Source organism: Lepus europaeus, chromosome 2 (assembly GCF_033115175.1).
Source record: "Lepus europaeus isolate LE1 chromosome 2, mLepTim1.pri, whole genome shotgun sequence".
In the NCBI taxonomy this organism is placed as follows: Eukaryota; Metazoa; Chordata; class Mammalia; order Lagomorpha; family Leporidae; genus Lepus; species Lepus europaeus.
In genome coordinates this window covers 26,376,842-26,390,134 of record NC_084828.1, presented here as the reverse complement: position 1 = coordinate 26,390,134, position 13,293 = coordinate 26,376,842, and positions in this window count along the sequence as shown.

The following is a 13,293-nucleotide window of genomic DNA, read 5'->3' as shown; positions in this document are numbered from 1 at the left end:
GTGAATGAGATCCCAGTGGAAAGAACAGGGCCATCAAAGAAGGAGGTACCTTTCTCTGAAGGGAGGAGAGAACTTCCACTTTGACTATGACCTTATCAGAATAAGATCAAAATTGGCGAACTCAAAAGGCTTCCATAGCCTCGGCAACTCATGACTAGAGCCTAGGGAGATTACTGACACCATAAACAAGAGTGTCAAATTGTTAAGTCAGCAACAGGAGTCACTGTGTACTTACATCCCATATGGGATCTGTCCTTAATGTGTTGTCCAATATGAAGTAATGCTATAACTAGTACTGAAACAGTATTTTACACTTTGTGTTTCTTTGTGGGTGCAAACTGATGAAATCTTTACTTAATATATACTTAATTGATCTTCTGAATATAAAGGTAATTGAAAATGAATCTTGATGTGAATGGAATGGGAGAGGGAGCGGGAGATGGGGGGTGTGCGAGTGGGAGGGAAATTATGGGGAGGAGAAGCCATTATAATCCATAAACTGTACTTTGGAAATTTGTATTTACTAAATAAAAAAGAAAGAAAGTATTCAAACTCAACATATTTAGTTGTGACATTACAAGGGTTTTTCTGTGTGAGTTTCTTAAATTTTTATTAAGATAAATAAATTCCATGTATCCCATATATACAGATTTAGGAACATGGTGATACTTCCTACCTTATCCTTATTCCTGCCACAATCCTATACTTATTCCTTCCTTTTCTCTAATTTCTCACTAAATTTTTATAATGACCTACTTTCGGTTCGCTTTATACTCATAAGATTAGGCCTACACTAATAAATAATTCAACAAATCTTAAGAAGAAAAAAAAAACCTGTTCCACAATAGTAAAGACAAGGCCTGCAAAAATTAATTATCCAATAGTAATTTCACTCTGATACATATGTTTTTTGTTATCCTATTTGTTACCAGAGATCAGGGAACAGATGGTATTTGTTTTTTGGGAACGTTTTATTTCACTAAATATAATGGTTTCTATTTGAATCTATTTTGTTACAAAGGACAGAATTTCATTATTTTTTATAGCTTAGCACTATCCATATAATATATATATAATATATATATATATATATCTGTACCAAATACATAGAGAAACTATGGTGTGTGTGTATATATGTATATGTATATATATATACATATATAAATTATACATATACATTAAGATATATATGTATAATTTCTTTATCTAGTCATAAATTGATGGACATCTCTATTGATTCCATGTCTTAGATGTTGTGAATTGAAGTACAATAAACATGGGGTACAGATAACTCTTTCACATGCTGATTTCATTACCCTTGGGTTTGCTGGGTCATAAGCTATGCATAGTTTTAGTTTTGTGAGGTGTCTCCATACCATCTTACACAATGACTGTACTAATTTATATTCCCAATGATGGTAGATTAAGATACCTATTTTCTGCACATCCTTGCTAGTATTTAGTATTTGTTGATTTCTGTATGAGAGCCATTTTAACTTGGGTAAAGTGAACCCTTTTTGTGATTTTGATTTGGATATCCCTGATGGCTAGTGATCCTGAGCATCTTTTCATCTTCTTTTGAAAAATGTCTGTTGAAGTCCTTTGCTCATTTCTTAACTGAATTGTTTGTTTTGTTGTTGAGTTTCTTAAGCTGTTTATAGATTCTGAATAGTAATGCTTTATCGTTACTTACTTGGCAAATATTTTCTCCCATTTTGTCAGTTGCCTCTTTATTTTGCTGAATGTTTCCTTTTCAGTGCAGATTGTTGGAATCTCATTTGTCTAATTTTGCTTTAATTGTCTGTGCTGCTGGGGTCTTTCCCAGCCTTTGCCCATGTCAATGTCATGAATAGTTTCCCCAGTGTTCTCCTCTGGTAGTTTGATGGTATCAGGTTGTAGATTTAGATCCGTGATGCATTTTTGAGTTGGTTTTTTTTATAAGGTGTAATGTAGGGTTCTTCTTTCATGCTTCTGCATACAGAGATCCACTTTTCCCAGTACAATTTGTTGAACAGACTGTTCTTTGTCCAGGGATTTATTTTAGATCCTTCGTCAAAGATAAGATGGTTGTAGATGTGTAGGTTGATTTCTAAAGTTTTTATTGTATTCAATTGATTTAGATGTCTATTTTTGTGCCAGTACCAGACTGTTTGGATTATAACTGTAATGCGCCTTGAAATCTGGTTTCACAATACCTCCGCTTTGTTTTTGTTGTATAACATTGCTTTAGCTACTCAGAGTTGCTTGTGTTCCCATATGTATTTTTTCACATTTTTCCTACATCTGGAGAAGAATGTCTAGTATTTTGACTGGGATTGCATTGACTCTGTAAATTGCTTTTGTAGTATGGACATTTTTTTTTGACTTGCAGAGTGGACAGTGAGAGAGAGAGACAGAGAGAAAGGTCTTCCTTTTCCATTGGTTCACCCCCAAATGGCTACTGCAGCCAGCACGCTGAGGCCAGCGCACCGCGGAGATCCGAAGCCAGGAGCCAGGTGTTTCTCCTGGTCTACCATGCGGGTGAAGGGCCCAAGCACTTGGGCCATCCTCCACTGCACTCCCGTGGAGAGCTGGACTCGAAGAGGAGCAACCGGGACAGAATCCGGCACCCCGACCTGGACTAGAACATTTTGGTGATATTAATCCACAAACATGGAAGATTTTTCCTTTTTTTTTGTCTTCTATTTCTTTCTTTAATGTTTTGTAATTTTCATATTAGAGATCTTTCACCTCCATGATTAACTTTTTAAGTTGCATTTAAATATGAATTAAATGTATAGTGAAGGCCCACAATGCATTTGATACTTTTTTTTCTTATTTTTTAAACTTTTATTTAATGAATATAAATTTCCAATGTACAGCTTATGGATTACAATGGCTTCCCCCTCCCACCCGCAACCCTCCCCTCTCCCGCACCCTCTCCCCTTCCATTCACATCAAGATTCATTTTCAATTCTCTTTATATACAGAAGATCGATTTAGTATATATTAAGTAAAGGTTTCAACAGTTTGCATTATGATAAATTTTTGCATTATGCAATATTTGAGTAATATTATTTGAACATTTTCATCATTTGAGTATCTTTTTTGAAAATTTGCCATTATACACATTTCTTTCCTTTTAGAATATTCACTTATTTATTTGAAAGGCAGTTATAGACAAAAATAGAGATATCTCCCATTCAATAGTTCATTCCCTAGATGTCTGCAACTGACAGGGCTGCACCAGTCCAAAGCCACGAGACAGGAATTACAAAAAGTCCTCCCATGTGGATGGCAGGGTCCCAACCACTTGGGCTATCTTACATTGCTTTTCCCAGGCCATTAGCAAAGAGCTGAATCTGATGTGGAGCAGACAAGACTCAAAGTATCACCCATATAAGAAGCTATTGGCAGGTGGCAGCTTTACTCACTATGCCACAATACTGGGCCATATCCAGATATTTCTTAAGGACAGAAGTATCTCATTGTATTGGATTTATATAAAAGTATTAACTTTTTTTTTAACTTTTATTTAATGAATATAAATTTCCAGTGTACAGCTTATGGATAACAATGGCTTCCCCTTCCCATAATTTCCCTCCCACCCGCAACCCTCCCCTCTCCCGCTCCCTCTCCCTTTCCATTCACATCAAGATTCATTTTCAATTCTATTTATATACAGAAGATCAATTTAGTATAAATACTTCAACAGTTTGCACCCACATAGAAACACAAAGTGAAACATACTGTTTGAGTACTAGTTATAGCATTAAATCAAAATGTACAGCACATTAAGGACAGAGATCCCACATCAGGAGCAAGCGCACAGTGGCTCCTGTTGTTGACCCAACAAATTGACACTCTAGTTTATGGCGCCAGTAACCACCCTAGGTGTCGTCATGAGTTGCCAAGGCTATGGAAGCCTTCCAAGTTCCCCGACTCTGATCATATTTAGACAAGGTCATAAAAGACAGGTTGAGGATAGTAACCAATGATCCTAAGAGTGGCCTTAACCAGGTCTGAACAATTATACAGCATTAAGTGGGGAAGAGGACCATCAGTACACACAGGTTGGGAGTAGAGCCATTGGTGGTAGAGTAGAGGTTATGATTACAAAGGAATGAGGCCCAAGTGCACTAGACAGGGTCTAGAACAAAGGACAGAGTCATCATTAGAGGAGCTAAGAAAGGTGCTGTCTAAGCTACAAGTAATTTTTCTGATTGAGAGGGAAATAGAACCTGATAGAAGGGGCTTGATAATAATCTGTTGGGCTTTAGGCCTTGTAAGTTAAGAGGCCCAGACCTATCTATTTCTTCACATGGGGTATATTCTAAGGGAGGTGTGAACCTCCTAGGGGAAGGCACTCTGTTGACTTTCATTACTTGGCTGGGCTGGGAGGAGAGCTGGCCAGGTAAAGGCAGGGGGCATCTCTAACAAGAAATTTACAGTTCTGCCTGCAATGTTGCTGACCCTACTTGGCTGTCCCCTCAACTGCAGTGGTCACTTTGGAAGTTGGGCTGAGTGAAGGGCTTTTCAGCTTAGAGACAATAAGATCTGTGGCTCTGACCTGGCATCCTTCGATTCCAGGGCAGGTCCATTTCCAGTGATCCAACTCTTGGCAGAGCTGCCAGGGCTCTTCACAAGCTGACTTCTGCTGAAGCCCAGGCTTACCACATTGAAAGCCACTGCAGTGGACTGGCCTGTTGGGTCTCCTTGAGGGCAGATCACTGTACAGATCAGCCATTAATAGGCCTTCCATCCATTGCTTCTGATGCCTAGCTTTCTTTTCCTCCTGGTTTGTGTTAAAGCAGACCAGACGATGCAAGTCAAGGGAGTGCCCGTGTCCCATCTCTAATCTTTGGTGGCCTGAACTACAAGTCTATAGTCACAGGCATGTTCTGTAGTAGTTTTTCTAAGGTAGACAATGCCCATGAGGAAAATTATATTCTCACTTTAAAACTTTCTTTCCCTTTGGTCTGAAAGGGAGGTTTTTTTTTCTACTTACTGTATACTTCGCTGTTGGCGATGTGAATCTAGCTATGAGATTATTAGTTAAGTTCTTATTTTGGCTATGCTATTACAGAAAAATGTTAGCCATCTCTTATAAGGTCTAAAGATTAAATTGTGCATCCTACAGATTCCTTCGTAATAGAATTAGTTCCCTACCTTGAAGAGAATAGAGAAGTGAAAGAACAAGTTGGGCTTAGAATAGAGAAATGAGGGAGCAAGTCCTAGATCACTTGCTGACAATAGCAATATTACATGAATACTTAGCAAACCGTTTCAACCCTTAGCTAAGAACTTAATAAAACATTTACCGGAAGGTCCAATGCCTTCTATAACTTTTAAGAATCATGTATTTGAAAACACGTCTTAAATATCTAACATGGTGTAGTTTGTTTAACCAGTAAACTTAAGCACAACCATATAAAATGTTTTTAGTTTCTTTCTACCAACAAGTTTACAACATATGATACACAGATTCAGGTCATACAAATTAAAATGTATCTTTGATTGATTTTAGCAGCTTAAATTATTGACAATCTTATCTAAAAGCCATTTAAAATAAAACTCTTAATAAAATTTCCCCATGTGGACATACAATATGTACGCACATATAACATAGCATAATAGACCAATATCAAAATCCAAAATATCTGGTTGAAATAAGATTCCTTAAAATCATGACATAACATAGACCAAATCTGATCATTGTTACAAGGTGATTATTCAAGTCTTTGAAAATAAGCACATAGTTAAATAACCCATAGCTCTTCATCTCCTCCCTCTCTTTTTCCACTCTTAAATTTAACAGGGATCACTTTTCAGTTAAAATTTAAACACCTAAGAATAATTGTGTGTTAATTACAGAGTTCAACCAATAGTACTAGAACAACAACAACAACAAGAAATACTAAAAAGGATAATAACTTTAAATTTATTCATTGAGAAACAGGCATATTTGTTTATTATATGTTGGTTTTAGCTTTTAAGTTTTCTTTATCTGCAATTTTAAATCTCTTCCACAATAATGAGGAAAAGATGATAAGCCTGAAAGAGTTACTTGCATTTTGTTAAATTTCTTCTATACACTGTATGCTTTCTTATACTTTACATATTATTCAATGATATCTGTAAAAACAGACAAATTAATTTTTTCATGAATGGAGTGATAGAAAGTCTCAATTCCCAACATGTGTGTACTGATGGTCCTCTTCCCCACTTAATGCTGTATAATTGTTCAAACCTGGTAAATGCCACTCTTAGGATCATTGGTTACTATCCTCACTCTGTCTTTTATGACCTTGTCTAAATATGATCAGAGTCGGCAAACTTGGAAGGCTTCCATAGCCTTGGCAACTCATGACGACAGCCTAGGATGGTTACTGGCGCCATAAACTAGAGTGTCAATTTGTTGGGTCAACAACAGGAGCCACTGTGCACTTGCTCCTCATGTGGGATCTCTGTCCTTAATGTGCTGTACATTGTGATTTAATGCTATAACTAGTACTCAAACAGTATGTTTCACTTTGTGTTTCTATGTGGGTGCAAACTGTTGAAATCTTTATACTAAATTGATCTTCTGTATATAAAGAGAATTGAAAATGAATCTTGATGCAAATGGAAGGGGAGAGGGAGCGGGAGAGGGGAGGGTTGCGGGTGGGAGGGAAGTTATTGGGGGGGGGAGCCATTGTAATCCATAAGCTGTACACTGGAAATTTATATTCATTAAATAAAAGTTAAAAAAAAAAAAGAAAGTCTCAATTCAAGTCTGAAAGGATAATTCAGTTCTTTGTCTTCATTATGTCTCATGACCCTACTAATGATGTAGTTAGGTTTTGACTACAAACTATGTGTCTCCTAAGAAAATACCTCAATTAAACACAACATTAAATGTGGGAACAACAGAAGTTAAGTGATTTGAATATTTTTTACGATTTTTAAAATTTATTTATTTGAGAGGCACAAAGAGAGGGGGCGACATAGTGAAAAGTCTTCCATCTGCTGGTTCACTCCCCAGATGGCTGAAGTGGCCAGAGCTGAGCCAATCCGAAGCCAGGAGCCAGGAGCTTCCTCCAGGTCTCCCACGTGGGTATAGGGGCCCAAGCACTTGGGAGCACTAGGGCCATCTTCTATTGCTTTCCCACACCATAGCAGAGAGTTGGATTGGAAGAGGAGCAGCTAGGACTAGAACCAGCGCTCATATGGGGTTCAGGCCCTGCAAGCAGAGGCTTAGCCCACTATGCCACAGCACTGGCCCCAGTGATCTGAAATTAAGCCTGCTACATTCTTGTGTTACTGAAGCACTAGTGCCACACTATCAGGTAATGTAGACTACTTTAACCAATTAATCTTATGTTAAAATATTGTTGGAAAATAAATTTAAATAAAATTAAAATGAAATAAAAATATAGGCTTATGTTTAATTTCTAATCAACTCATTCTACTAACTAATTGAATAGACCTGTAACATTCGTTAAGTAACACAAATAATAAGATAGAGCCTTAATATACATTAAGAGACTATAGAGATAAAAATTATATATCCACCCATTGAGTCATTATGTACTAATTAAAAATTTTGTTTTAACCCTAGTGATAATAAGAATAGATTCAGTTACATGAGACATGTTAGTGTTTGCAACCTATTTGCACATTTAAATATTGATTGTATTTGTGGAAGTATTGCCTAGAATGTTGGTAATATTTTAACATGATTTTCCATGGTATATTGAAGTAACTTAAATTTTTCACTTCATATTCTAAATAAAATGAATGTTGTATTATTTGCTTTGAGAATTTGTAATTTTGTAGACCACAAGCCTTAAATTGAATTGTTGTTTTTGGCAGGAATTGCTGTCAGTTTTCCAAGAAACAAGTGAAGTTGCTTAGGTTTGTTGTAGTTTCCAACATGGTTGTGAGGCAAATGAGTACCCATCAAGAATTTGAAGATCTGAATATTTTACCTGAAACCACTAGAAGAAAACATGGGCAACAAATGTTAAGAAACTGATATAGGCAATGACTTTATATGGTTAAGACTCCACAAGTACAGATTACAAAAGCAAAAATAGACAAATGAGATTACATGAAACTATTAAGTTTCTGCACCACAGAGGAAACAGTGAACCGGAATGAAAATACATCTGACAGAATTTAGGAAAGATTTGGAAACTATTCAACGGTAAGATCATTAATATCCAAACCATATAAGGAACAAAAAAGTCAATAACAACAAAAGGGGGGAATGATATGAATTGATAGTTTTCAAAAGGAAGAAATTCCAATTTCTAACAAATTCATGGAAAAATGCTCAATATCATTAGCCATCAGGGGAAATGCAAATTTAACAAATATGGATTTTTAAAAGGTTGTCAGTGGAAAGGGAGAGATAGTATGAGGTTTGGTATTTGCTACTGGAGTGCAATTAAAGGAATAATTTCTAGGGTTCTGCAGAACAGTAGAGTGGCTATGGTTGACAATAACCGATTGCATATTTTATAAACAAATAAGATAAAAGGTTTAAAATCTCCAAACACAAAATGATGATAAGAGGAGGAAACATTAATTGCCCTTGTTTGATGAACGCAGATTGTATGCATTTATATAAAAAATATTTAAAGAGATTGAAATGCCAGCAATCTAATCTGATTATCATTTATTGAATACATGTATTAAATTATCAAACTGCACCTCATAAATAAATGCAATTAAAATATATATAAAAAGAAAAAAATAATAAAAATTAAAGAAAGCTTAGCATATCATTCTGAAAAATACATACAGATCTATATATATATATGAACTAATCATATGCTTTTATGAAAAACACGTTAACATTGTCATTTAATATATCTTAAGATTTGGTATGAATAAAGACAGGATATCTGTACTGAGAGTTTAGATTTAGCAGGTACAAAAGCTGTGGGAAAAGAAATTTAAAAACATTTTGAGAGAGAGAGAATTTGTGTTTGCTTATGGTGTTCTTTCTATATGTTTTTTTTTTTTTTCTGGGGACATTTTAGACAAATGGAAGGCTTAAAATAAAGATTGAGCAAGTTGATGTTTATCTTCAGTGAAGCAGAGTTCAAGGCAGAGTGAGAGAGGAGTTAACCAGGGGGTATCTCCATATGAACCATGTCATTAACTTAAATGAATAGTCCAGAACCTTTATCACACTCATAATTCACTTTCATATGGGATATATTTGGTTGCCTCTCCTAGGTAAATGATATTGCACCCTGCAAGATTAATATAGCTTGGGCCCTGGTGGCCATTATGTTGCCACAGGTTTATGCCTTGTCTACAGCATTTTGATTTATGATACCTTTCCTTTTAATAGAGGTTCATTATTTGTACATTAAGGTTGTAACTTACTCCATCATATGGGGACTTCTATTAATCAGAGAGTCTATGCAGTTCAGTCTGACATTACTGTCCTTTTTGACAGCATTGCTCAAGCAGAGCAATTTGTTAAATGTGCAGGCCCTTGGTGGCTTAAGTTTCGCTTCAGTAGCTGGAGAAACATTTTCCTTCTTATCCAAAATGACTCTTTTGTGTCATTCCATATGTCATTTAATTTATGTGATTGACTCTCCAATTTAACTATTGCAACATCATGTATTTATTTTGATTTTATAGGCTTTGTTTTTTTTTTTTTAATAAAAAATACAAAGCTACACTACATCCTGGTCTTACCATGTCACTTGGTGAAGCAGTAAGGAGGCAAAAACAAAATGCTGGTAGGCTTTGGCCATTGGTTTGTAGTGCTACAAGTCACCTTCCCATGAATGTTATTTTATTTAAGGAACAGAGAGATGTTTAAGATCTGATTTCGTATTTATAGGCTATTTAAATTCTGAAATGTCACACAAGTTGTAGCTTTATATAAATCCATTGTAGGCTTGTACAATGTTTTATTTCTATGTTTTTTTTTTTTATTTTTGGTCTTAAATCTCAAATTCCAAAAAGAAAAGATAAATTCTGATAAGACTTATTTGCTGAAGAATGTTAATAGTGAGATTTTGGTGAGATACCACTAAGCAAACTCTACTTAGGAATTGAAGTTTAGAGAGGCTTTAGTTGAAGTTGGAATTATATAGCCAATTCAGAGAATTTAAGGCTTCACATCAACACACAAACTGAAAAATGATAACCAATAAAATCTTTTGATTCAGGATATGTATTAATGCACTTATCATGAATAACGTATGCTTCCATATCAGAGTAGGTACGTAAAATTTGCAGAAGCTGCAGAAGCAAATACAGGTCAAAGTGAGCATACGTAGAGCAACAACTTCAATAAGGAATTGCTAGATCGATTTTTCTTTTGTATTAATTTTTTGTAATTTCCCAATTATAGAATGGTTTTACTCCTTAAAGCTTCAGTAAAGGTGTTTCATTCAAAAGTCTTGTTTTCAGTATTTTGTTTCACATTTTGAAATAAAACCTCTGTCTTTTTTCTTAAGGTTTGGAATGCTTGTAAACGAATAGTTATCACCACACATTATGTAGGTGTTTACTTATATTCAAAAACATTAATTTATAACTATAATATTACTTTATATTAATATAAAGTCTGATTTCCAGTATCACAACTTTATTATAGATAAAAATGTGATTTTGTATGCTCTGATTGTTTCATAACAAGAAAAAACCTTCATTGGCTACCACATACTAAGAAGGAAGGAAGAAAGGAAAGAAAAAGGAAAGAAGAAAATGAGAGAAACAGAGAATGAGAGGGAGGTAGGGAGGTAGGGAGTCAGAGAAGGCAAGAATTTTCCATATAAAAATAGAATAAAGGTGGTTTTATCTATGCATAAAAGCTATAGACATATATTTCCCTTAGTAGCAGATTAGTGGTATAGGTGAACTGGGATTTCCCATTAAGACTAGTTCCATAGGATTCTGAAGGTGTTGTTTTTTTGTGCTCCCATTAACAAAATACAAAGGAAATCCAAAAGAAATAACAGGAATATTTACTCAAAAAGACAGGGAAAGCTGTTACTTATCAATAATAACCTTGAATGCAAATGGCCTAAATTCTCCAATGAAAAGAACGACTGAATGGATTAAAAAACAAGTCCCTTCTATATGCTGCCTTCAAGAAACTCCACTTGGGAATGGCGCAAAGGTGTAGTTGGTAAAGCTGTTGCCTGCAGATCTGGCATATGAGTGCCAATTTATACGCCAGCTGCTCCATTTCCAATCCAGTTCTCTCTTCTATGGCCTGAGAAAGCAGTAGGAGATGGCCCAAGTCCTTGGGGCTCTGCACCCATGTGGGAGACCCAGAAGAAGCTTCTGGCTCCTGGCTTTGGATTGGCCCAGGTCCAGCAGTTGCAGCCATTTGGGGAGTGAACCAGCGGACAGAAGACCTCTCTCTCTCTCTCTCTCTCTCTCTCTCTCTCTCTCTCTGCCACTGCCTTTCTGTTATTCTGCCTTTCAAATAAATAAATAAATCTTAAAAAATTAGAAACTCCCCTTACCAACAAAGATACACAAACTGAAACTGATAGGATTGAAAGAGATATTACATGCTAATGGAAAACAAAAAATGGGAAGCAGGCAGCCATCTTAGAATCAGACAAAATAGATTTTAACACAAACACTGTAAAAGGGACAAAGAAAAGCATTATGTGATGATTAAGGGATCAATTCAACAGGAAAATGTGACTATAGTAAATGTATATGCACCCAAAAATGGAGTACCTGTCTTTAAAATAAATATTTATGTATCTAAAGGGAGACATAATGTCCAATACAATAATTATGGAGGACTTCATTCTATATTCTTACCTATGATTTTTACTAAGGAATTATTATGGAGTCTATATTGCATTCAATAGGAGACATTTTTCTGTTTATTTCAATGTTATATTAAACATTGAGTGCTAAAAATTAAAGAGTGGTATTTCTAGCATTTGCTACAAGTTCATTAACATTTCATGAGCTTTGATAATATTACACCCTTCCTAAAAATCTTCCATTGCTAGTCATATGAAGACTAAACTCCTTAATTCAGAATTTTGAGCAGTCATTGTTAGTCACCAATGCTCATTCTAAATCCGTAAATGTTTTCAATCCTTACTTCATCTAATCTTCCATTCATTATACATTTTCCACTTGTCATATTTTCAATTTGTTATGGGTTCATCCAAGTATAAAGCCACTGTAAGTCAAAGGTCATTGGTATAAAATCTGATGTTATTAAAATTACTCATCATGATGTACAAAGGATCTTTTGAACATTTCCTTCTATTTCACTCATATTTTGTATGCTTTGAGCAACATAATCTCGATCACCTGTCCATCACACCTGAAAACCACTCTGCTACCATGAATTTGAATTTTTGGACCATGTATATATTGAGATAATGTGATATATTTCTTTAAGTGCCTGCCTTATTTTATTGAACATGATTCATTCCAGTTTTATCCATGTTGTGGCAAGTGAGTGGATTTACTTATATTTCAAGACCAGTTCAGAGATCCCTGTATTCTTTTTTCCCATATGCAGAAGGAGCCTTGTAGTGATCTGAGATCTCTTTCAAAAGACCATTAATTCTGTTCATGAAGTCTCCATTGTTAAAAACCTTGCATGTACAATTAATCATGAAATATCAAGTCAAATTTTGAAAAAAAAATATAGTGTTACAATAGTTCTAAAGTTGTTTAAAAGTGTTATGATTGATAATTCTGCAAGCCCATTATCCTGAACAGACAGCAAAAACTTCAAGTGTAGAGTGGGCTTTTTAGTGCCAACACTTAATCTGCTGCTTAGGATGCCCACATCCCATATTTGAGTGCCTTCGTTTGAGTTTTGACTCCACTACAGAGACTAGCTCTTATGGAGCAATAGGTAATGATTCAAATGGTTGGGTCCCTGAAGCCCAAGTGGAAGACTGAAATTGAATTCCTGCCTCCTGGCCCAGCCCATGATATGGGGGAGTGGATTAGTGTATGGGAGATCTCCCTCACCTCTCCATCTATCTATTATCTGTCATCTAACTATCTCCATTTTTTTTTCCTTTAAAATAAAGAAAAAAAATTAAGTGGTAAATTACTATCTGATAGATCATTTGAACATTTGCCCCTCAACAGGGGAACAGAAAGTATTTGCGTATTTTTTGTGTGTTTTCGGTTTGGACAGGAACATCCACATGTAGCAAGTCTAAAACTGTAATAGTGCATAAGAAATTCTTAGAAAATGTGATTTCTTTGTGAGATATTCCTAGAAAAAATTTCCACTGACACAGCAACCTACTTTACTAGGAAAATTATAAAGCAACTAAATAAGTTTCTGTGAACATG